The following is a 27478-nucleotide window of genomic DNA, read 5'->3' on the forward strand; positions in this document are numbered from 1 at the left end:
ACGGGCTTAAGTGACCTTTGCCTATTTGGGCACCTATTTAATGGCATCAGTTGAGCTTTAGATGGTTTTCAAACAGTATGTTTCTACTTGGAGAATGATCCCAACCATTCTCACATTTTTCCCTCTTCCTCATTCTCTCTCTTAAGCTCTTTCTCACCACATTCTTCTCTCTTTGCCTTTGGTTTGACTCTCTTTGTTCTACTATCCTTTCCTCTGTAGGTTTTTCAGTCCTCTTCTCTCATGTCTTTCTTCATCAGTGCAGGCTGAGAAGCATGGGGGTCAAGTGAAGATAAATGGTTTTGTCTCCATTATGTAAGTAAATTGAAAGAAAGTAAAATTTAAAATCGTAATTACTCAGTTTTCAGCTTAGTTTTTCCTGTAGAGATCTAGAAGTGGAATCTGTGATATTCTGGGGTTGGAAGGGACCTCAAGGGGAAACAAACAAGTTAACCTCCTTCATCAAGGCCGGGTGCTCCCCAGATCAGTTATTCATTAATGACTGGTTTCTGCCCCTAACTTAACATCATGACTATAACATACCTTTAAATATGGCCTTCAAGATGTTAAAATCACCACCTCTGCTGATTTGGGGTTTTATTGTCTATTCTGGGCCATATCTCATCTTAGTGAGATCCCACAGGATTCAGCAATTAGCATGAATATAGCAGTTTAATAATCAAAAGTAATTAATGGCATCAAAACACAGTCCTGCCTGCTTCTGAGGACTTGTTACACAAATCTAGATCTTTCTTTTTAAATGAGTACTTAAAAAAAAATAAAATAAATGATGACTTTATTCCTGTTAGAAAATTATCTACCACAAAATTCTTAGATGGGAAACAATTCAACTTGATATACTGACGTGTTTAAAATAACACTGGGAAAGTGACTCAATATACCAATTGGCAATAAGTTCTTAATCCACTAATAATTAATAATTCTAATAAAAGAAATACTAACATTGTTCTCTGCAACTATATAGAGCACAGGAAAGTTATGCTTCCTTTAAAAAAAAGTAAAATTGGGGCGCCTGGGTGGCTCAGTCATTGGGCGTCTGCCTTCAGCTCAGGTCATGATCCCAGTGTCCTGGGATCGAGCCCCGCGTCAGGCTCCCTGCTCCGCAGGAAGCCTGCTTCTCCCTCTCCCACTCCCCCTGCTTGTGTTCCCTCTCTCGCTGTGTCTCTCTCTGTCAAATAAATGAAATCTTTGAAAAAAAAAGAAAAAAAATATTTAAAAAATAAAAAATAAATACAGTAAAATTGTAAAATAGGGATTCTGTCAAGTGTCAAATGAAAATTTAAGAAAAATTATTGTTATTTATTTTTTTTCCAAAACTCTCATTTAAATATTGCTGAGGAAAGGGAAAGGGGAGGGCGATACTTTATTGTAAGTGTTCATTTTACCATGAATCAATTTTTTAAAAATTCTAAAGTTTCTCATAGTAAAAGAGAAGTGTAGGAAATGAAAAGTTTTCCTCAACCTTCTTAGGGTTCCTAGCTAGATCTAAAAATTAAACTGACAAAGATTAACAGGAGAAAAGCAAACAAGTTTATTTAACATAAGTTTCTAAGTGACTCTGGAGCCTTCAAAAGGAAATGAAGAACCAAGGAAACAGACCTGAGTATTTTTACGCTAGGTTTGATGAAGAGTGGGCAGTCGTGCAGAAGTATGATAGACCAGAGAATATAAGGTAAGTGTAGTAAACTGGGGAAAACAGCAAGGCCTGTTTGTTCAGATTCTTCTTAGCATCTCCTTGTCTTTGGAGATAAGGATACTCCTTTTCTCCAGGTTTAGGGAGGGAACCTCTCACAGGAGGGTTTATGACCTGTTTCAGGGAAGACGGCCATGGAGAAGGTCAGAGTGACCTTCCTGCTTCTGCCGTTTTCTCATACTCCTTCAGGTTAAAATATTCAATATGCAAAGGTGCCATATTTTGGAGTAGCATGTCCTGAGTCCCAACAGAAGTAAATAAAGGTTTTAGTTTAAACAGATAAATGCAATTCTTACCTGAGAACTCTGGACTCCCTTTAACAAGTCACTGCTCATCATGTCATTGGTGAAGTTGATCTTGTCTTCATATCAACAGGATACGCAGGGTAAAGATTAGGGGAGCAGGTTACCAAATAGTCAAGCTTTCCTCTCCCCAGGGGAACTTTATTTTTGAACTGATTTTCATTTAAAATGTCCCCAGTTTTAGATAGACTGAAGCCCAGCACACATGAGCATTTACAGTTCTCCACATCTGTAACTCATTTCCATTTCTTAAAAAATTGATGATGTTTGCTTTAATGCCAAAATCCCCCCTGACCACAAGGGATGTTAGCTTCAGGCAGCTTGGTATCATTATTTAAAAAGCTAACACTTGGACTTTTAGAGTAGAACCAAAAGTGAGAGGAATGAGGTGACTAGCTGCTGTAGAAATGAGAAGTTCTTTAGAAGCTCTCTGGAAGCTTCCATGTTTGGCATTTCTATTTCCAGTACCACTAATATTAAGATAAACATCAAGTTTGGGCAATCTGAACAAACCTCTGATGTCATCTACTGATCTTTAAGACCAAATGGAGTATATGCATAAGTCGTCCTATCAAGGATTTAAGGTCTCTCTGGTATAGGATTATGAAAATATGAAAACCTAAAAAAATACTTTTTTAAGTGTACTTTATTTTAATCATATTTTCCATCTGTTTTGTGTTCAAGAAATAAATGAGAATAACTTCTGAACCTTAAAGCAACTGAAAGGGATTAACAATGAAAGACAAAAGAACTTGGATATCATTTCTCTCATCCAGGGAAAGGGAAACATGGAAGTAACTTGCTAATTTCTTACAAGGAACTAGGTAAGAGTGTATCTTCTAGCTTGCTCATATTGCTGTCTACCAACAATAATATATTTCATCCAGGTTGAAGATAACACATATAAGAAACAAAAGCAGACTAAAACCTTAATATTAAAATATTTTCAATATTTTATAAAATTGGAGGCTTTACATGGCATTTGCAGGCATTCAAGTACACATATATGTACTTCTTTTATAGCTGTAGTCATATAAAATGAGCATTCCTTATTAAGTTTCCTTCGAAGAAATCTCAAAGGTTATCTTAGTTATTAAATATTTAATGGAAACAAGGATAAAAAAATCACTTAACAATCAGAAATGTAACTTGCCATTCATTTTGTCAACGCTTAACATTTTGCCATATTTGCTTTAGACCTTTTTTCTTAAGGAAATAAACATTACAGATATATAGTTGAGGTCCCTCAAGTATCCCAATCGATTTCATTGCCCCCCTTCAAAAATAACAACAACAACAACAAACATTAATAATCAACTCTAACAGAGCTAAAGCCACAACAGGTCCTCTTTAAAATGGTGTAACCATACGCTCTGTCATCAGCAGCTTGTAAGAGGACCAATTTCTTCATCTTAGGATGCATAATAATGGTTTGTCATCCCATCCCATAACACATTAGAGAGTCTTTGTATCTCAACACAAAGGAAGTTAAGCTTTAGGCATCAGTGATAGACAGATATGGAAGATTAAGGCAAAAGGCCTTTTATATCTCACATAGCTATTATTTTAAAAATATTCCCATTACCTCTCTAATCCTCCTTATTCATTCCCCACTCCTTTGTCAGAGTGATCTTAAAAACCAAATCTGATCATGCCACTCCCAACTTTAAACTCCTGGGTACCTTCCCATCACATTAAGGAGAAACTCCAAACCCTTTAACACATATGGCCAAAAAAGACCCCTCAGTTTGCTGCTTGTCCTCTGTACTAGCCACATTGCCGTTCTCTCAATTTTTTTTTAAGATTTTATTTATTTATTACAGAGAGAGAGAGAGCATGAGAGGGGAAAGGATCAGAGGGAGAAGCAGACTCCCTGCTGAGCAGGGAGTCCAACGTAGGACTTGATCCCAGGACTCTGGGATCATGACCTGAGCCGAAGGCAGATGCCTAACCGACTGAGCCACCCAGGTACCCCCTTCTTTCAATTTCTTAAAGGCACCCTACCCTTCACTTGTTTCTTTCACTTGAAATGCTCTTTCTCCTCTGTAGTTAGCCAGCTGAGTCATCTTTTAGTTTTCAGTTTAGAATAGAAAAATTTTTCCCTGGCTTCTCCTCACATCTTTTTTAATCTTAATTTTTTATTGTTATGTTAATCACCATACATCATTAGTTTGCGATGTAGTGTTCCATGATCCATTGTTTGTGCATAACACCCAGTGCTCCATGCAGAATGTGCCCTCTTTAATACCCATCACCAGGCTAACCCATACCCCCACCTTCCTCCCCTCTAGAACCCACAGTTTGTTTTTCAGAGTCCATCGTCTCTCATGGTTCGTCTCCCCCTCCGACTTACTCCCATTCATTCTTCCCCTCCTGCTATCTTCTTCTTTTTCTTTTTTCTTAACATATGTTGCATTATTTGTTTCAGAAGTACAGATCTGTGATTCAACAGTCTTGCACAATTCACAGCGCTCACCATAGCACATACCCTCCCCAATGTCTATCATCCAGGAACCCCATCCCTCCCACCCCCCCACCACTCCAGCAACCCTCAGTTTGTTTCCTGAGATTAAGAATTCCTCATATCAGTGAGGTCATATGACACATATCTTTCTGATTGACTCATTTCACTCAGCATAACACCCTCCAGTTCTATCCACGTTGTTGCAAATGGCAAGATCTCATTCCATTTGATGGCTGCATAATATTCCATTGTGTATATATATACCACCTCTTCTTTATCCATTCATCTGTTGGTGGACATCTTGGCTCTTTCCACAGTTTGGCTATTGTGGACATTGTTGCTATAAACATCAGGGTGCACGTACCCCTTCGGATCCCTACATTTGTATCTTTGGGGTAAATACCCAGTAGTGCAATGGCTGGATCACAGAGTAGCTCTATTTTCAACTGTTTGAGGAAACTCCATACTGTTTTCCAGAGTGGTTGCACCAGCTTGCATTCCCACCAACCGTGTAGGAGGGTTCCCCTTTCTCCGCATCCCCGCCAAAATCTGTCATTTCCTGACTTGTTAATTCTAGCCACTCTGACGGGTGTGAGGTGGTATCTCACTGAGGTTTTGATTTGGATTTCCCTGATGCCGAGCGATGTTGAGCAATTTTTCATGTGTCTGTTGGCCATTTGGATGTCTTCTTTGGAAAAATGTCTGTTCATGTCTTCTGCCCATTTCTTGATTGGATTATTTGTTCTTTGAGTGTTGAGTTTGATAAGTTCTTTATAGATTTTGGATACTAGCCCTTTATCTGATATGTCATTTGCAAATATTTTCTCCCATTCTGTCAGTTGTCTTTTGGTTTTGTGGACTGTTTCTTTTGCTGTGCAAAACCTTTTTATCTTGATGAAATCCCAATAGTTCATTTTTGCCCTTGCTTCCTTGCCTTTGGAGATGTTTCTAGGAAGAAGTTGCTGTGGCTGAGGTTGAAGAGGTTGCTACCTGTGTTCTCCTTTAGGATTTTGATGGACTCCTGTCTCACGTTTAGGTCTTTCAACCATTTGGAGTCTGTTTTGTGTGTGATGTAAGGAAATGGTCCAGTTTCATTCTTCTGCATGTGACTGTCCAATTTTCCCAACACCATTTGTTGAAGAGACTGTCTTTTTTCCATGGGACATTCTTTCCTGCTTTGTCAAAGATGAGTTGACCATAGAGTTGAGGGTCCATTTCTGGGCTCTCGATTCTGTTCCATTGATCAATGTGTCTGTTTTTGTGCCAGTACCATACTGTCTTGATGATGACAGCTTTGTAATAGAGCTGGAAGTCCGGAATTGTGATGCCGGCAGCTTTGCTTTTCTTTTTCAACATTCCTCTGGCTATTCGGGGTCTCTTCTGGTTCCATACAAATTTTAGGATTATTTGTTCCATTTCTTTGAAAAAAGTAGATGGTATTTTGATGGGGATTGCCTTGAATGTGTAGATTGCTCTAGGTAGCATTGACATCTTCACAATGTTTGTTCTTCCAATCCATGAGCATGGAACGTTTTCCATTTCTTTGTGTCTTCTTCAATTTCTTTCATGAGTATTTTATAGTTTTCTGAGTACAGATCCTTTGCCTCTTTGGTTAGATTTATTCCTAGGTATCTTATAGTTTTGGGTGCAATTGTAAATGGGATCGACTCCTTGATTTCTCTCTCTTCTGTCTTGTTGTTGGTGTATAGGAATGCCACTGATTTCTGTGCATTGATTTTATAGCCTGCTACTTGACTGAATTCCTGTATGAGTTCTAGCAGTTTTGCGGTGGAGTCTTCTGGGTTTTCCACATACAGTATCGTATCATCTGCAAAGAGTAAGAGTTTGACTTCCTCTTTGCCGATTTGGATGCCTTTGATTTCTTTTTGTTGTCTGATTGCTGTGGCTAGGACATCTAATACTATGTTGAATAGCAGTGGTGAGAGTGGACATCCCTGCCGTGTTCCTGACCTTAGGGGAAAAGCTCTCAGCTTTTCCCCATTGAGAATGATATTTGCTGTAGGTTTTTCATAGATGGCTTTTATGATATTGAGGTATGTACCCTCTATCCCTATACTCTGAAGAGTTTTGATCAAGAAAGGATGCTGTACTTTGTCAAATGCTTTTTCTGCATCTATTGAGAGGATCCTATGATTCTTGTTCTTTCTTTTGTTAATGTATTGTATCACGTTCATTGATTTGCGGATGTTGAACCAACCTTGCAGCCCAGGGATAAATCCCACTTGGTCATGGTGAATAATCCTTTTAATGTACTGTTGGATCCTATTGGCTAGTATTTTGGTGAGAATTTTTGCATCCATGTTCATCAAGGATATTGGTCTGTAATTCTCCTTTTTGATGGGGTCTTTGTCTGGTTTTGGGATCAAGGTAATGGTGGCCTCATATAATGAGTTTGGAAGTTTTCCTTCCATTTCTATTTTTTGGAACAGTTTCAGGAGAATAGGTATTAATTCTTCTTTAAATGTTTGGTAGAATTCCCCTGGGAAGCCATCTGGCCCTGGGCTTTTGTTTGTTGGGAGATTTTTGATGACCGCTTCAATTTCCTTAGTGGTTATAGGTCTGTTCAGGTTTTCTATTTCTTCCTGGTTCAGTTTTGGTAGTTGATACATCTCTAGGAATGCATCCATTTCTTCCAGGTTATCTAATTTGCTGGCATAGAGTTGCTCATAATATGTTCTTATAATTGTTTGTATTTCTTTGGTGTTGGTGGTGATCTCTCCTCTTTCATTCAAAATTTTGTTGATTTGGGTCATTTCTCTTTTCTTTTTGATAAGTCTGGCCAGGGGTTTATCAACCTTGTTAATTCTTTCAAAGAACCAGCTCCTAGTTTCGTTGATCTGTTCTACTGTTCTTTTGGTTTCTAGTTCATTGATTTCTGCTCTGATCTTTATGATTTCTCTTCTCCTGCTGGGTTTAGGCTTTATTTGCTGTTCTTTCTCCAGCTCCTTTAAGTGTAGGGTTAGGTTGTGTATTTGAGACCTTTCTTGTTTCTTGAGAAAGGCTTGTATTGCTATATACTTTCCTCTCAGGACTACCTTTGCTGTATCCCAAAGATTTTGAACAGTTGTGTTTTCATTTTCATTGGTTTCCATGAATTTTTTTAATTCTTCTTTAATTTCCTGGTTGACCCATTCATTCTTCAGTAGGATGCTCTTTAGCCTCCATGTATTTGAGTTCTTTCCGACTTTCCTCTTGTGATTGAGTTCTAGTTTCAAAGCATTGTGGTCTGAAAATATGCAGGGAATGATCCCAATCTTTTGATATCGGTTGAGACCTGATTTGTGACCTGGGATGTGATCAATTCTGGAGAATGTTCCATGGGCACTAGAGAAGAATGTGTATTCCGTTGCTTTGGGATGGAATGTTCCGAATATGTCTGTGAAGTCCATTTGGTCCAGTGTGTCATTTAAAGTCTTTATTTCCTTGTTGATCTTTTGCTTAGATGATCTGTCCACTTCAGTCAGGGGGGTGTTAAAGTCCCCCACTATTAATGTATTGTTGTCAATGTGTTTCTTTGCTTTTGTTATTAATTGCCTTATATAATTGGCTGCTCCCATGTTCGGGGCATAGATATTTACAATTGTTAGATCTTCCTGTGGGATAGACCCTTTAAGTAAGATATAGTGTCCTTCCTCATCTCTTATTACAGTCTTTGTTTTAAAATCTAATTTGTCTGATATAAGGATTGCCACCCCAGCTTTCTTTTGGTGTCCATTAGCATGGTAAATGGTTTTCCACCCCCTCACTTTCAATCTGGGAGTGTCTTTGGGTCAAAAATGAGTCTCTTGCAGACAGCATATTGAAGGGTCTTGTTTTTTAATCCAATCTGATAGCCTGTGTCTTTTGATTGGGGCATTGAGCCCATTTACATTCAGGGTAACTATTGAAAGGTATGAATTTAGTGCCATTGTATGGCCTGTAAGGTGACTGTTACTGTATATTGTCTGTGTTCCTTTCTGATCTATGCTGCTTTTAGTCTCTCTCTTTGTTTAGAGGACCCTTTTCAATATTTCTTGTAGGGCCTGTTTGCAAATTCCTTTAGTTTTTGTTTGTCCTGGAAGCTTTTTATCTCTCCTTCAATTTTCAATGAGAGCCTAGCTCGATATAGTATTCTTGGCTGCATATTTTTCTCGTTTAGTGCTCTGAAGATATCTTGCCAGTCCTTTCTGGCCTGCCAGGTCTCTGTGGATAGGTCTGTTGCCAATCTAATGTTTCTACCATTGTAGGTTACATATCTCTTCTCCCAAGCTGCTTTCAGGATTTTCTCTTTGTCTCTGAGACTCGTAAGTTTTACTATTAGATGTCGGGGTGCTGACCTATTTTTATTGATTTTGAGAGGGGTTCTCTGTGCCTCCTGGATTTTGATGCCTGTTTCCTTCCTCACATTAGGGAAGTTCTCTGCTATTATTTGCTCCAATATACCTTCTGCCCCTCTCTCTCTTTCTTCTTCTGGGATCCTAATTATTCTAATGTTTCGTCTTATTGTATCGCTTCTCTCTCGAATTCTGCCCTTGTGATCCTGTAGTTGTTTCTCTCTCTTTTTCTCAGCCTCTTTATTTTCCATCATTTGGTCTTCTATATCGCTGATTCTCTCTTCTGCCTCATTTATCCTAGCAGTTTGTGCCCCCATTTTTTTATTGCACTTCATTAATAGCCTTTTTGATTTCGACTTGGTTAGATTTTAGTTCTTTTATTTCTCCAGAAAGGGTTTCTCTAATACCTTCCACGCTTTTTTCAAGCCCAGCTAGTATCTTTAAAGTCATGATTCTGAACTCTAGGTCCGACATCGTACTAATGTCCATATTGAGTAGGTCCCTGGCTGAGGGTACTACCTCTTGTTCTTTTTGCTGAGGTGATTTTTTTCATCTTGTCATTTTGTCCAGAGGAGAATAGATGAATGAGAGAACAAAATGCTAACAGGTTAACAACGTCCCCAGCAAATATACTCTATACAAATCAGAAAAGACCTGAAACCAGGGGAAAAGAAAGGGAAAGAAAGTAAAAAGAAAGAAAAAAAACAAAACAAAAAGAAAAAGATAAAAACAAAAACAGAATACAAAAAAAACCAGAATATGATCAAATATGATCAGACTAGTGCATAGATCAGTGCCACACATTAGATTCTGGGCATATTTTGGTGTGTTAGAAAAAAGTGCCTCCTAAAATTTTAAAGGGAGAAAGACTTATATATGTACAAGATAAGGGTTGATACAATGAAGGGATGGAAGATGACTGTAAAGATGAAAATTATAAAAGACTTTATAAAAGGAATTGATAAGATAAGAAGTTGTTTGAAAAAAGAAAGAAGATTTAAAAAAAAAAAAGACAAGAAAAGGGAGAGAATGTGATCAGGAAGGAGACTAGAACAAAGCCATACACTAATTTACGGTATATTTTGATCTGTTAGAAGAAACTGTATCTCAAAATTTTAAAGAGAGAACAACTTATATATATATGCCAAAAATAAGGGTAACTACTATGAAGGGATAAAATATGACTCTAAAAATGAAAAATAAAAAATGTTTTTTCAAAAAAGGGATTGATAAGATGTTGGTTTTAAAAGGGAAAAAGAAAAATTAAAAAAAAACAGTTAAAAAAATTAACTTTGAAAAACTAATGAATCATGGTAAAAAAAGCCATGAATTCTATGTGCAGTATTCCCCTAGTGCTGGAGTTCTCCCGTTCTCCTTGATCAGTAAACTTGGTCTTGGCTTTGCTGGCTGTTCATGCTGATCTTCTGGGGGAGGGGCCTGTTGCCGTGGTGCCCAAATGTCTTTGCCGGAGGCGGAATTGCCCCGCCCTTGTCAGTCCGGGCTAAGCAAGCTGCTCAGGTTTGCTCTCAGGAGCTTTTTTCCCTGCAAGCTCTGGTACAGCTTTGGAGGACCAGGGTGAAATGGTGGCTTCCCAATCTCCACCCGGAGGAGCTGAGAACTCGGGGCCCCGCTCCTCAGTGCGCCCCCAGAGAAAAGCAGTCACTCGGGTCTCCCCGGTCTCCGGCCGCACTCCGTGCTCACCTGGCCTGTGACCGAGCGTTTCTTATCTCTGGCACCCGACCCCCCTGTGGAGTCTCCAAATCCAGCAGATCCCTGCGGTGCGCTCCCGCGCCGCTCCTCCCCGGGGAGGAAGGGGAGTCTCCCCAGTTGTGCCACTTGTTGGGTCCCTGTTGGGGGAGCAGTGGCCTGACTTCCAGTAAGTGGTCGCTTCTCTGTTCAGAGAGTTGTTGCTACTCTTTTCTTCGATCTCCTGTTGAGTTCATAGGTGTTCAGAATGGTTTGATCCTTATTCAGCTGAATTCCTGAGACCAGACGAAATCCAGGTCTCCTACTCCTCCGCCGTCTTGCTCCACCCCCTCTTCTCCTCACATCTTATAATCTTATTAAATCTCTTGGGTTTTTAAAATCATAATTTGCAAGCACATACTTATTTATATTTGTCCAATGCCTATTCTCTTACACTTCAAGCTTCATGAAGATGGGGACCTTTATTTTGTTTTCTCTACTTCTAAATTTATCAGCACAGTGCCTATCTATGATATAATCAGTATTTATTTATTGAATAAATGGGTGGAAATTCCCTGTTCCAGACCTCAGTATTTAAGGCTTTCTTTCCCAAAACTGTGTAATTGCCCTAATCCTTCCCTCTTTTTCTCTACCAACTTACATGTATCTCCTCTTCACTCTTCCCCTCTACTTCCTTCCCTCACACTCCACCCCACATCTTTTCTCCCATTTAGAGAATAAACTAAGCCCTAAGGGTTGGTAATAACAAAGTATGTCTTATGTTGATGATATTAATTCTAGTCTATTTCTACTAAGTATTGCAAAATAAATTGTCCCTATTACATTTCATATATGCAATGAAAGATTTATTTTAAAGTTTAGAAGGATCTCCTTTGAAGATACCTTAAGAATATCTCCATGGGTTAAAGATGACTTTAATAAGCAAAATGGTCAAACTAATAAACCAAATAGCTATTCTGCAAACATGGAATGAGCCAAGAATGCTCAACTATAAGCTTGAAGACAATGCCAGTTCAACAACAACAACAAAAAAAGTGGTTTTGAAAAGAATTGCAAGGATCATTAACTGCAGCCGAACAGTCATGTTCCCACAGGAAGTTCTTACAAATATGATACACCATCTTGTCATCTAATATTCAGAGATACATTTAGAGGTTTAAAATTGGATTTTGATTCCTGATATAAAAATTTCTCCAGTCATAGTTTGAAAGAAAAAGAAACAGAAGCACCAAACAGTGGAACATCACCAAATTCCAAGCTTAAAATTAAATAAGTCAATACTCTGAAAAACTTTGTTTTTCAAAAAGTGATCAATGTTTTTACATATATTTTTCAACCTCCACTGTTTACCCTCACAAAATCCTACCAAATTAATCCATGTTTCCTTTTCTTGCATGAACTCTGGATATGACTTCAATGCAATATTAGAACTCATGCCTCTTTGTATTCAAAACTGAGATATTCTCAGGGACACCTGGGTGGCTCAGTCAGTTAAGTGTCTGCCTTCAGCTCAGGTCATGATCCCGGAGTCCTGGGATCGAGCCCCGTATTGGGCTCCTTGCCCAGCAAGGAACCTGCTTCTCCCTCTGCCTGCCACTCCCGCTGCTTGTACTCCCTCTCTCTGACAAATAAATAAAATCTTTAAAAAATAAACTGAGATATTCTCAAAATTGGAATAATTGCACTGAGAAAGAGAGCAGAGGCAAACTGTTCCTACCCCCAAAGAGCTAAAGCTACAAACAGAAAACACAGCATTGAATCCAAAATTTTGACTGGAGGATGGTGCTAGCTATGTTCTTCTGGGACCTTTATTTAGTTGTCCAGAAACCCACAATCCCCACTCTGTTCGGAGAGATACTCCAGAGCAAGGAATTACCAGACTTCCAGTTTCCTTACTACTGCTTCCAAACCAGTGATTAAAAGTAGAAGGGTGAGAGAAGGGGATGAAGGATCCTCCAGTGAAAACATTAAGACTCATTCATGCATTTATTTATTCAACAATCATTTACTGAGTTCTCATCATGAGCTCGAGTACTCTGGTCACAAGGGATACAATGGTGAGTAAGAGATTCCCCACCTTCATGAAACCTGTTTAGGGATGGAATATCAACACAGATCAAACAAATGAATATAAATCTACACACTGTGGTGAGTGCTTGGAAGGAAAAGTATTTGCTCCTATAGGAAATTATAAAAGGGGGAGCAGACTTTGTCTGGATTTATAAATTACAAAAGATGAATAGGTATAAAAAGATCAGGGAGGGCACCTCCTTGGCACAGGGAATGGCAAGGGCAAAGGGCCTGAAGTAGGCAGGTGTGCAGCACAGCACACCTACTATGTCAAGAAGTATTCAAGAGGAAAGAGACAGAAATGAAGCTCAAAGTTAGAAGGTCAGGTCCAATCACCAAGGGCCTTGGAGGCCATTGTAAAGATTTTGGTCTTTGGGGTGCCTGGGTGGCTCAGTTGGTTCAGCGTCTGCCTTTGGCTCAGGTCATGATCTCAGGGTCCTGGGATCGAGCCCCAATTGGGCTCCCTGCTTAGTGGGGAATCTGCTTCTCCCTCTCCCTCTGCCCTTCCCCTGCCTGTGTTCACCCTCTCTCTCTTTCTGGCTCTCTCTCAAATATATAATAAATTTTTTTAAAAAAAGATTTTGGTCTTTGTTCAAAGAGGAAGTTGAAAGCCACTGAAAGGTTGTGACTAGTGACATTCATTATCTAAGTTCTCAGATCACTCTGATTGTCATGAAATATATTCAAAGTGAGTCAAAGAACAGAAGTGGAAAACCAGTAACAACATGATTTGACGTGTAATTTTTAAGGTCATTGGCTACCATGTATAGAATGAGCTGGAAGGAAGTCAGAGAGCCCATGGGGACATGAGTTCATTGGCAGGTGCAGCCAACCAGGTGAAAGGTGCTAACAGTCTGGGCCAGGAGGGATATGCCAGGAGAACTGCCATGGTGGCATGTGAGCTGGCTCACTCCTACTCTCCCCGTGCCTGGGCGCTGCTTGGGTCCTAAAAGGACTGCCCTCCAAAACATCTATATGCACAATGAAGAAAGAAGCTCCTCTTTAGAAAGACTCCCGAAAGACAGTAGTCTTTAGTACAAGGACCAAAAATCCTCTTGCTTCTCCTGAGAAACTGACTTATTTTAGCCCCAGGCACATGAGACTATCACCCATTATGGTGTCATTGTTTTGTTGGGGGAGGAAGAACTCAATAACAAATTTGAGGCCCCCTTTTACCAAGCATACCATACTTACAGCCTGCCTCTTTGTGGCTAAACTCGATCTTTCTTTCAGCTTACTTTTCCTATTCTTATTTTCTTCTTTACATTTTTTTCTTTTATTGAGTGGGTATATGTAATTTTAAACACATTGCTATTTATTATTTAACAAGATTCTGTCAGAAATTATTTTTTAAAACCAGTTAATTATTTAACACTTATTTTCTTATTTAAAGCATATGAAAGGAAAAGCTGTTTCTCTTCTCACAGCACTTCTGTCACCAAATATGTGGGTTTTCCACACCAAGCAATTCTCCAATTCTCTGTGGACACCAAATGGGTGTTTTATAATTTAATTCGATTCTGACACTAACCGGAATTGGTGCAGACCCCACAGGTTCAGACCTCAGTCCCACAAGATTGTTCCACGTCAGATTCTAGTTGCAAATATTAGGTGTCAAGGGTACCCAAACTCTTGTCTAACTTGATTACAAATCAAATTCTACAACCCTTTCCCCTCCTATGGTTCGACAATTTGCTGTAATGGCTCACACAACTCAGTGAAACACTTAATTTACATTTAGTGGTTAATTACAAAGAATACCAATGAAAAACCATATGAAGAGTTACATAGCATGAAGTCCAGAAGTGTCCCAAGCACAGGAGGTTCTGTCCCAGTGGAGTTGGGGTACGCTGTCTTACCAGCACATGGACGTGTTTACCAACCCAAAAGCTCCCCAAACTACATAGTTTAGGGATTTTCATAGAGGTTTCATCACGTAAGCATGATCAATTATTAATTCAATCTTCAGTCCCTCTCTCCTCCCCAGAGGATAGGGAATGAGTCTGAAAGTTCCAAGCCTCCAGTCATGCTTGGTCTTTCTGGTGACCACTCCCCATCCTGAAGCTATTCAGGAGTCCCCAGCCATCTGTCATCTCATTAGCATACAAAAAGACAATCTTTTCACTCCAGAGATTCCAAAGGTCTTAGAAGCTCTTATGTCGGGAACTAAGTACTAAGAACAAATATTTTAACAGAAGATCCTCCTATTACCCCTACTACTCTGGAAATTATAAGGGTTTTAGGAGTTCTGTGCCAGGAACCCAGGATGAAAACCAAATATATATTTCTTATTATATCATAGTGTTACAATATGATATATATTCATTGCAGAAATATTGTGAAATACAGCAAAGCTCAAGAAGTAAATAAAAATTTAAAAAAAGAAGTAAATAAAAATAATCTATAATTCTACCATGCAGAGGTAACATTTTGGGATATAGTCTTCCAATCTTATTTCTATGCCTGTCTGTATACCTATCATCTTCCCAATCTTTTACACAGAAAAGAATATGTGTGTGTATGTGTACACGTTTGTATTTGTGTAAGTTTTTTAAATCCATTTTGGAACAATGCGAGGAATGGATAGAAAGATGAAGAGATAGATAGATGACACATAGACAGACAGATACTTTCCGCTCCATTCTGAATACTAGATGATTTAAATCCTAAGCTGCTTCTTTGACAATGTCAAAATTGTTTCTTTACAACTACTTCTATCAATAAATAATACTCCTGCTTGCTCAATCAGAAGCAATTGTTTGGCCAAGTGATGAATGATGACTTAGAGGTTACGTGATTCCAGTCTTTCCATCTTGAGTCCTAAGAGTATTCAGGCTGATGGAAGACTGACCACAGGTAAAAAGTAAACACTCCCCATGGTCATGTCACATGCTACCAGACCGTACAGCACATTATATTTTAAATTGTTTATATAGCAAAACTAGATTGCCAGTGGAAATGACAAATCTCTTAGCTTCCTTGTTTCTGGTAGCATTCTGTGGAAAAGCAGAAAATTGCTCCCAAGTTATAAGACTGATTTTGTTTTGTTTTTAATTGCAAAGCAATCTGAATCCAGTTCCCGGAGGAAAGGCATAATCAAGAACTACAATCATCTGTACCACCTGCCTGAGGGAGGCTGTAGCAACAACACCTAGAACAGATGTCACTTGAAACTCATGCAGTGTCATTTGCAAATATCTTCTCCCATTCTGTGGGTTGCCTCTTAGTTTTGTTGATTGTTTCCTTTGCTGTGCAGAAGCCTTTTATCTTGATGAAGTCCCAAAAGTTCATTTTCGCTTTTGTTTCCCTTGCCTATGGACGCGGCGTGTCTTGAAAGAACTTGCTGTGGCTGATGTAGAAGAGGTTACTGCCTATGTTCTCCTCTAGGATTTTGATGGATTCCTGTCTCACATGGAGGTCTTTCATCCATTTAGAGTTTATCTTTGTGTATGGTGTAAGAGAATGGTCATGTTTCATTCTTCTGTATATAGCTGTCCAATTTTCCCAGCACCATTTATTAAAGAGACTTGTCTTTTTTCCATTGGATATTTTTTCCTGCTTTGTTGAAGATTACTTGACCATAGAGTTGAGGGTCCATTTCTGGGTTCTCTATCCTGTTCCACTGATCTATGTGTCTGTTTTTGTGCCAGTACCATGCTGTCTTGGTGATCAGAGCTTTGTAATATAGCTTGAAATCAGGCAATGTGATGCCCCAGCTTTGTTTTTCTTTTTCAACATTTCTTTGGTGATTCAGGGTCTTTTCTGGTTCCATACAAATTTTAGGATTGCTTGTTCTAGCACTTTGAAAAATGCCATTGGTATTTTAATAGGGATGGCGTTGAAAGTACAGATTGCTTGGGGCAGCACAGACATTTTAACAATGTTTATTCTTCTGATCCATGAGCATGAAATGTTTTTCCATCTTTTTGTGTCTTCTTCAATTTCTTTCATAAGTGTATTGTAGTTTCTAGAGTATAGATCTTTTACCTCTTTGGTTAGATTTATTCCAAGGTAGCTTATGGTTTTGTAAATGACACTACAGATAAAGGGCTGGTATCCATAATCTATAAAGAACTTCTCAAACTCAACACCCAAAGAACAAATAATCAAGTCAAAAAATGGGCAGAAGACATGAACAGACACTTCTCCAAAGAAGATATACGAATGGCTAATACACACATGAAAAACTGTTCAACATCAGTATCCATCAGGGAAATTCGAATCAAAACCACACTGAGATACCACCTTATACCAGTGAGAATGGCAAAAAAATGACAAGGCAGGAAACAACAAATGTTGGAGAGGATGTGGAGAAAGGGGAACTCTTACACTGTTGGTGGGAATGCAAGTTTGTACAGCCACTTTGGAAAACAGTATGGAGGTTCCTCAAAAAGTTAAAAAGTAGAGGCACCCTATGACCCAGCAATTGCACTACTAGGTATTTACCCCAAAGATACAGATATAGTGAAAAGAAGGGGCACATGCACCCCAATATTCATAGCAACAATGTCCACAATAGCCAAACTGTGGAAGGAGAAAGATGCCCTTCAACAGACGAATGGATAAAGAAGATGCGGTCCATATATACAATGGAGTATTACTCAGCCATCAGAAAGGATGAATACCCACCATTTGCATTGACATGGTTGGAACTGGAGGGAATTATGCTAAGTGAAATAAGTCAAGCAGAGAAAGACAATTATCATATGGCTTCACTTATATGTGGAACATAAGGAATGGCATGGAGGACATTAGGAGAAGGAAGGGAAAAATGAAGGGGGAGAATCAGAGGGAGAGACGAACCATGAGAGACTATGGGCTCCAGGAAACAAACAGAGTTTCAGAGGGGCATGGGGGGGTGGGTTAGCCCAGTAATGGGTATTAAGGAGGGCATGTATTGCATGGAGCACTGGTGTTATATGCAAACAATGAATCATGGAACACTACATCAAAAACTAATGATGTACTATATGGTGACTAACATAACATAATAAATAAAAAAAAAAGAAAAAGAAAGAAAGAAACTCATGCAGTAAAAACCCATGACTAAATTGTTCTTTAACAGATACTCAACCTTGCTTGCCCAATTCCCCCTCTGATAACCAGTTGAGATTGTCTAAAAATACAAATATCTAATAGCATATTTAGTCCATCTAGTTTCATTTTGGCCACATTTATGTGGCCATTTTGCACTGAAACCCATAAAAATTTGTGGCCACTGTGCTATACCCCACACCAGTGCAAAAGAGTATGTTGATGAGTTTCTAACACATCACCTTGAAGGACAAAGTGCTCACTTCTTGGGCCCCACTACCTGAATTCTTCTTGCTTTCTCTCTTTCTCTTTCCTTTCTTCTTTATTTATTGATATAGGCCCAACATTTTGAGGGTTTACTACTGAAATGGATATTGTTTTTTTAAATTAATTTAATAGAATATTGGTTATATGGAAAAATGTTTACAGTCTAGACTCACCACACCAAATCATCTTCTAATTCCCTACCCCTATTGTGCTCAGAAAGGTAACTTTATTGTAAGAGTAATGGAGCTCAATTTGAAAACTTTTATTGAACATCTAACTTACTCCAGACACTATTCTAGGCATTAGGGATTCCAAAAAAAAGAGACATAACCCATTCTCATAAATCTCCCAGTTTAGTAGATAACTCACAAACCCTAGTTGAATGAAATCTCCTAATTAAAAAAAATGCTTTATTTTAAAATGTGAATGTTTCCTTGAATTTTAACCTATAAATACAAGAGTCTTTTCTCCCCCAATGTTATGTTCTTTCTCTAGCCTAATACCTGTTCTTTCTGATGATTAGAGATAAAAGTCAATTGTTTCTGCGTAATAGATACTTTCAGGAGTGTCTGCTTAGCTCACACTCTCTTTTTCTATAGAGAGAGATAGAGAACACAGCCCCAAAGTTAAGTTTAGGCTATGAAACCTGACACTCTTGATCACAACTAAATGAACCAGGAGTAAACACTGGACTCAAGCTGGTTCCAACCAGAGTTAGTTCTTCCTCTTCTGGTTATAATGGACAAGCTTGGATCAGAACAAACCTCTCACTGAAAACACCTAGAAAGGATGGATAATAAAGAAAAAAAAGCTGTTTGAAGGCAGAAGAACACTAAAATGCATCAAGACTTGGGGAAATAAGGTCCCAGAGACACAAAAGGCTCAGAAAGTTGAATCACACACTTTTGCCCTTTAGGCAGATGCAGATTCTGAAGTGATGGCTGCGGAGCTTAGAAAATGAGCAGAACCTTAAGTAGTTTCACAGAACTGTAGGGAGAAGAATTGGAATTTAGAGTCCATTAGGGAAGAGTGAACATGCTATACACCCCAGGCTGGATCAAAGTGATGTGTTCCTAGAGTAGGCAGCCTCTAAGAAGGCCCCCAATGATACCCACCTCCTAGTACTCATGCCCTTGGGTAATCCCTTGAGCATGAGCTGGACCGGGCACATTCTAACAAAGAGAACTGGCAAATATGATGGGTGTCAGTTCCAAGATTAGGTTACAAAGAAACTGTCCTTCTGCCTTGCCCTTCCTCTCTAATTCTCTTACTCGCTTTGAGAATAGCCAGACACTGTATTGTGAGCTGACCTATAAAGGAGTTCTATATGGCAAAGAATCAATAACTCCAGCAAACAGCCAGTGAAGACCTGAGGCCTGCCAACAGTCATGTGAGTAGGCTTGGAAGCATGTCCAACCCTAGGGGAGCCTTTTCAGATGAAACCACAGACTCTGCCAACACCTGAATTTCAAGCTTGTGAGAGACTGAGAGACAGACGCACCCTACAAAGCCACACCTGGGTTTTGGATACATAGAAACGTGAAGATAATAAATGTGTGATATCTGAGGCCACTGAGTTCTGAGGTAATTTGTTGCTCAGCAATAGACAACTAATATAGCATCTATCTTCATGCTTTCCAGTATAAAAATAAATAATCTCTCAAGAACTATACAATTATCCAGAGTTTCAAATTAGCTCTAAAAGTCCTTCTTCTTTTTTTTAAGGGGGGGGAAGGGCAGAGGGAGAGAGAGAGAGAGAATCCCAAGCAGGCTCCACACCCACCATGAAGCCTGATGAAGGGCTCGATCTCATAACCCTGAGATCATGACCTGATCCAAAATCAAGCATCGGACACTTAACCAACTGAGCCACCCAAGCTCCCCATTAGTCTAAAATTTTTGTACATATTGTCTGATATTTAACAAAAACATAACAAACACTTATACCTTGACAATTAGAGGAAAAACACTTTCAGATTCACTAGACATTCAGGCACTGGATTCAGAGAAAAACTTTAAAAAGACTAACATGTTTAAGAAAGTAGACGGTATGACAGAGAATTTCACCAGAGAACTGCAAAGTATTATTTTAAAATAATCAAATAGAAATTATAAAATCAAAAACATCATAAATGAAATTTAAGATTCAATGTATCAGTTTAATGGCAGATTAGACATAGCTAAAGGGGAGAAATGGGAACTGGAAAACTGCACATGCATGCACACACACATGCCAGACTAAAGTACACATTAAAAAATAAAGATGGAGGGGCACCTCTATGGCTCAGTCAGTTAAGCGTCTGTCTTCAGCTCAGGTCATGATCCCAGGGTCCTGGGATCAAGCCCCGTATCAGGCTCCCTGCTCCATGGGGAGCCTGCTTCTCCCTCTCCCTCTGCCTGATACTCTCCCTGCTTGTGCTCTCTCTCTCTCTGTCAAATAAATAAAATCTTAAAAAAAAATTAAGATGGAAAATACAAAAAAATACTATGTGCAAGAATTTTATGGGTAAAATGATAAAACTATTAAAAGACAAAAAAGAAGATCTGTAAAACAGAAGATCTTATGAACACATGTTGGAAACAACCTGAATATCATCAAAAGGAAAATGAAAATAAAATGTGCTACTTTCATTAAATGGAATATTGCAGAGAAGTTAAAACAAATAAACTGGATTTATACGTATAAATAAGGATAAATCTGAAAACCCTAATGTTGAGTGATGAAAAAAGACAAACAGCATCATAACATTGATCTAGAATCTGTCACCATTATGTAACTATCCCATCAGAGATCCAATTACTCCAGTGCTAATAAAACTTAAGCTTCAGGGTCCCTTACTTTTCTAGGCCTCTTTCAAAGCCCTGAGAGAGGCTCTGGCAATGTGTTCACATGACATATATTTTACAAAATTTATATAAGTAATATTTTAACTACAATTGGTTAAGACAGTTGTCCCTTCCCATGCCAACTTCACCATCTATTTCCCTTCCCTTTATGTTAGGTAGCATTGTAATGACCATGGACATTTGGGATCTGATTCAGGAAAACTTATTTTGGGGATACATTAGGTTAGGGTTTGTGAGATGTGTTCATGAACTTTACTACCCATCCAGTGCAGGAACTGCTCCTAGCAATACTCCTGCTGCCTACCATATGGACCCTTAGGTGCGATGTCATGACTCAAAGGTGCCTCGCCCAAGATCAGATCAAGACATAAATGTGCCATATAGCATCAGGCACTGGAAGTATGGTGAGATTAAAAAAAAACAAAGTTTGAAATGTATGGAAACAGAAGCTGATCAGTGGAAAATTCTTCAGTCAGATATGTAAACTGTAAGTGAGAAATTTGGTTTTCATTGATGCCTTGTGAAAACAAAGTTCTCTCTTGTCAGGAATAGACTCATAATGCAGCATATGCAATTACAAACACACTGTTTTTCTTTGGGGGAATATCTTACAAAGAGAATCATAATTCTTGTGTGTATAAGGGAAAAATCTATAGCAGTAGTATGTCTTTCTGTCTGCAAAGTTTCATATGCTTTATGAATTTTGACTACCAGGAATAAAAAAAAATTTTGATCAACCATGCCAAAGGAAAAAATTGTCTTTGTATTCAGACTACTTTTAGGTAATGATATTTCTCTAAAAGCTTAGGGAAGAAATCTATTTAGAAAAAGTTAATTTAGAAAACTATACAGACAATATTATTAAATCATTTCACGTGAAATAGTATGTAGCCAAAAAAATTAAGAGAAAAAGTGTAACAGAAGTGTGTCAGTTAATTAACAAAAATATTATTTTTCTAGATTTTTGTGATATTCGTGAGTTTCTAAAAATTTGTAATTTGTTACAATTTCTTTTTTCATTATACATAAATGATCACTTTAAAAGGCTACCAAAATTTTATAAATTTTTGGCATGCAAAACTCGGATCTGCTCCTAATCCCTGCATATTATTCATGATTTATATATAGTAAAAGCTGAAAACACACATGGGAAGAATACAAAGCAACTTTGGGATCTTGTTTACTTTAGGAATGGCAAGAGTGGTATGGGTGAAAGGCATGGTGCTGCCTCTGTGTTTGTAGCATTTACAAATTCAGTAACTGGAATCTCTGAATTCTAGTGTTAAGTAAGCATCAAGCTAAATCTGAAAAATGGTCTCGTTAATGGTATTTTAAGAAAACAGGTGGAATAAAATTTGCCTCATTCTGTAAAATAGGATATTTTATCTCTATTTTTATTAAATAGATGTAGTTAAATTTGAACACAGGTAAGAGGGGCTTGCAGATTGTAAAATACTGTCAAATGTTAGTTTACAAAATGACAATCTATATGCAAGTGTTAAGAATGTCAGACGATATCTGACACTATGTGTCTGATATGTATTTATCTCACTTAACAATCCCAATAAGCCTACGAGGAAGGTGTTATTATTATACCTATTTTACATATCAGATCAAATATGAGACTTCTTGATGGACCTATAAAATATTCACCTGTATTTAATTATTTTTTTAAAAGATTTTATTTATTTAACAGAGAGAGACACAGCGAGAGAGGGAACACAAGCAGAGGGAGAGGGAGAAGCCGGCTTCCTGCGGAGCAGGGATCCCGATGCAGGGCATGATCCCAGGACCCCGGGATCATGACCTGAGCCGAAGGCAGACGCTTAATGACTGAGCCACCCAGGCGCCCCTTTACCTGCATTTATTTAATACCTTTAAAATATTTAAATAAGTGAGCCAGGTGCTTCACTCAAAAAAATCATCAGTGTAGGTGTATGAGGTTATGTTAAGTATGGTAGGGGTGGTGGGCAAAAATGATACAAACAATTATTGAATGAATTTTCATTTTTTTCAGTAATTATTGCATCAATATATTGAATACATGTCATGATAAATCTCAGGTTGAATTTTAGGGAATAATACAAAGTAATGTGTATAGGCTTTTAGTTTCTTCCTTAAATTTTAATCCAGATTCCACACTATTCCTTCTAAAGCAAAAACTCAGCAAATTGAGAGTACTGTCCTATCATATTCAGAAGTTTCATTTTGGTATTTATGTGTGGACTATCTTATTTACCTAAAGCACTGTAAAATGCCACAACTTATATCAGAAAATTTCAGCATTGTGGAATCCACAGTTCCATTAAACATTCAACAACTATATTTGTATAATGTAGGAATTATATACCACAAGTTGGGGTTTGAAAGAGAAAAAAAATCCCTGCCCTCACAGAGCTTACAGATCCAAAATGAACAAGCCAATAAAGTAATAAATAATAGAGAGAGAGAGAGAACTCTAACATAAGACCAGGGGGACAGATATTTAGGTGGGGGCCTGAGGAGACAAAAACTGGAAGAAAAAAACGGCACCAGACCATATTCTTTGTGGACCTCCACACTATCACTTCTAAAATGATCCACAGTCCAATAGCTTCATTACCAATGGCTTGAGTCAGGAGCAGAAACTCTGAAGTATCACACCATGGCCACAAAAGGAAGGGTGAGGGGGATTTTTGGTGAAGCAAATGGGGAAAAAGTTGGATGGAAAATTTCCTGCTGGAACATGTTGGGAGTGTGTGGTGTTTCAGCCACAGGCTCCTGATGATGGAACTTTAGTTGCTGAACATGAAGATAATTTCAGCACCCTACAATTATGTGCCTAATTAAAATTAAGAAATTAGAACACAGTTAAAAGGAATAATATTTTGCTCACAGCTAATTTCATTAAAGTATTAATGAACAGGACTCTTTTTATGGCCAGAGGGCAACCACTTTCTACAGAGTACTTCCATGCTAGCTAATTTATTCATGCATGAAAAACAATCCAATGAGAAATGAGGGAGCTGAGAACTGCTGGTCCTAATTAAAATATTTAAAACACCATGTCTGTTTTCTCCCATCTAGCCAAATACCTAAGCTTGAGCCAGCATGGTGCCAATTAACATGGAAAAAGCAAACACAAACACCCATGGTTTCTGATTAAAGTGCACATTATTGTACTATGCAATATATTGTTCAGCACATATATGTAAATGTTTAATTAACCCATGTCTAAATCTCAGCAACATTCAAAAATCGATACTTTATTCCTAAACAAGTGGCAATCTGTGTAGGGGAGACACTTACTTATTTATCACAGTGTTTTATTCAAACCTAATTTGAAGCAGTCCTGTGCTAGACATGCTAAAGTGTTTCTTAAGGGAAAGAGCAGGGAGGAGATTCTTTGCTTGGCTGACTTCTCTTCAGATGGCAGCAAGATTGTTAGTCGCCAAAGACTTGTGAAAGGAGCTAGGTTAGCCTCAGGTGATATGCAATTTTTCATTAATAATGCAAGGGGGAGTCTGGACCTAAACCCATTTGTCAGCCTGGACAGCAATGACAATAACAACACACACACACACACACACACACACACACACACACACACACACACACACACACACTCGCTTCTCTTTGTTAACTAAAGACCTGTCTGTCAGAACAAATTCCAGATACATCCCTGCCATAGGAGCATGTTGGAGAGAAACGTCTGAAACTCTGAGAAGGTGAAGATTTGAAAATCTCACAAATATTAACTGGAACTTTATCAGTATGTTAAAAACAATCATAAAAGGAGAATTAACATTTTCATAGCTGCTCTGGTTTATAACCATGTTCACTCCAGTTATGTCTGTCTTAACAATCCTGTGTTGTTGGAGGAGCAAGGCTGAGCAAGGGAAATCAAAGCTAAGGGCAGTAAAGTGACTCGGGGAAGGTCATGCAGAGTACATGCTGGAGCCAGAACTTAAACCCATGTCCTTCAACCCCAAAATCAATCTACTACATACCACATTGATTTTGAACAGTCATTAATTTTCTGTTTACATGAGAGATATTATCTTAAGAAACTTAATTACTACCCATTTAGCTATTAAAAATCATTCGTAGTTTGCTTTTCCTGGAAGGGACTGGGAGGGTGAGGGTATATTAATAAACAATGTTTCCTCCTTCTAGCATTTTTCACCATGTTTCAACAACTAAAATCCAGAAATTTCAGGTTAAGAGCTTAGAAGTAATTTTGTCCACAGGGTTTCAAACTATTTGCAGCAGCAGAATCCTTTTTTTCAAACACAATCTTTCATGAAACACTAACGTACCAACACAGTTGTAAAAGCAGAACCCTTTAACAAAGGGGTGGATCTCACTCCCCAAGATGGCAACTGAGGCACCACCCCAGAACCTGCCTTCTAAAAACCACTGTGCTTATCAAATCCTTCATTAAACTGAGGGACTGGGGTCCAGAGAGGTGAGGCCACCAGTTAAGCACTTATGCAATATAAAAGATGTGAAATATGCTTACAGTAGTAACCTTGACCCCTTTGCCCAGTGCCCTTTCACAGTACCATGGTCCCAAATGGAAACAACAGAGACTACAATGCATGGAAAGTTACAATGTCAAATAGAGGCAGGAATGCTCATGCAAAATTATCAGCAACAACAGGAGAATGTAGGGCCACGAGGCAGGATGGCCTGGTGCACAAAGCAAGAGGTAAGATTGGAAGCAAGAGGTTTAACAGAGAAGTTTACCTCTGCCCCATGACTACAGGATCTTCATCTTACTTCCCTGGGCTCCAGATTCCTCATCTGAAAATGGGGTTAATATCTCACAGAATTGTTTTAAGAGCCAAATAAGAATCGGTAAATATGCCATTACAAAAGTACTTTATCCACTGCATTACAATTGCTTGTCTATTTCTGCCACTAGACTCTGTGCTTATTCCAAGATAATGCCTATGTTTTACTATCTCTTTATCCTCAGTGCCTATTCAGAAAAGATGTTCAATTAGCATTGGATGGTGTTGTTGAATTCGTAATGATAGTAATAATGGCTAACATGTATTAAGCATTTATTATGTGTTAGGCATTGACACTAAGCACTTGATATTATTTAATCCTCATAACAATCCCGTATGGCTGATATTATTATTGTCTTCAATGCACACCTGAAAAACTGAGACACAGAAAAGTGATTTGCTTGCTTAGGTTTCCAGAATTAATAAGTTGTGGAGAAAAGATTCATATTGAGATGGTCAAACCAAGCTCTTAATCAATATATTCTTCAAAAGCAGCAAAATGGGGTAACAAACTGAGAGTTATTAGCTAGGGAATAAGACAAATGTCATAGATGGAAAAGCATGTGAAATATACCACGCACCCACTGAAAAACATGAAAGGCAAATTCCAGAAAGAGTTTAGTTCTCCATGACTGTTCTAACAAGCAGAGGTTAGGGATGATTAGAGGACACCTCTAATATCTAAGAATGATGTTGTGGATGCTATGTCTCTGATTCAATGTATCTGAAAAAGACACTCTCTCAAATATGCAACAGCCAAAGGAAGAGAAGAATCAGGAGTAGGGAGGAAGGAGTAAACACAAGGACATGGTTCACAATGCACCAGTGATTATCTCTGTGATCAACAACCTCACTGTTCTCATTTATAAACATACGTACACACTGTGCTAAACAGTGCAATAGAACTGTCTGGTCACAATGCAGACTGATGAGAGTCAACAGAAGATGGCACTAGTCCTCTCTTATACTGAACCACAAAATCACTGTTTTAAACTGTAAATAGAGTTGGCAAGGGTTTATAAAAACTCATTAGTGATAGAGCCATAGCTGATCATGAAGGAAAGTCATACATAGCTGGTCTACATCCCAGACATTTTCAGGGACTTCTTTTTGGGCAACCATATTCAGATTATGGTCAGAAACTGAATAATGGGCTGGCTGGACCACCAGCCTAACTCTGTGTAATAGTCTTCATGAGATTTTGTCATTTAATTGGTAATTAGCAACTACATTCATGTATACAGTCTCTCGTTGAAGACAAAATGGGTTGCATGTTCTTGGGTTGCTAATTTGCAGCTGGCATTGACTGAGCCCTGGGTAATTATGGTTTTCCAATTATTAAGACTTCAAGGAAAGAGCTAGTATCTCATTACTTTATCCCCTACAACTTACCTACATCCTACCAAAATTTTTCAGTTCCTTAGAATCCGTATTTAATTAAATGCATTTTCTTATAATGTCCCAATGTGTAAGTTAGTATTTCAAACATCTGGCACTTTCTCAAAAAGCCACTATTAGATAACTAGATTTTTCAAAAGGTTGTTTGTTTGCTTTTAATTCTCTCTCCATAAGCAAGTTTGGTTTTTGAAACTTCCACTTTCAAGGAAAAAAAAAAAAGCAACAAAGCAGATCTCCAAGATAGAGTTTGCATTTTTATGCATCTTTAGCCAGACAAACATTAGTCCTTCCCCAGAACTGGAGCAGCTATTCTGAAGAATGTAAATTTGCTGTTTTCTCAATATGCAGATAGGCTGTTGTCACAGATCCCCATAGTAATGAACAACTTCTCAATATTTAATAAGCCTGGCATTCCTGTCCCCAGGCAGAAAGCACAGACGGTTGGTAGCCAGCTACTAACTGACCATTAAAATACAGAAACTCTCTTTAAAATGTGCTTCAAAATAGGTTATATCACCTGCAGTGGGCAGTGAGTGCTGTCCTCTACCGGGAGGTGGCCTGTTCTCCCC

General features: G+C 38.4%; 1 long non-coding RNA gene across 1 annotated transcript; it reads right to left on the reverse strand.

The window, feature by feature from the left end:
- Window positions 1-237: 237 nt before the first annotated feature.
- On the reverse strand, window positions 238-27478 carry LOC113909700. The gene is made up of 3 exons (XR_003515789.1): window positions 27427-27478; window positions 2008-2072; window positions 238-303 (listed from the first exon to the last, which is right to left on the reverse strand). It is a non-coding gene; the product is annotated as an uncharacterized LOC113909700 (long non-coding RNA).

The sequence above is a fragment of the Zalophus californianus genome, chromosome 6 (assembly GCF_009762305.2).
Source record: "Zalophus californianus isolate mZalCal1 chromosome 6, mZalCal1.pri.v2, whole genome shotgun sequence".
In the NCBI taxonomy this organism is placed as follows: Eukaryota; Metazoa; Chordata; class Mammalia; order Carnivora; family Otariidae; genus Zalophus; species Zalophus californianus.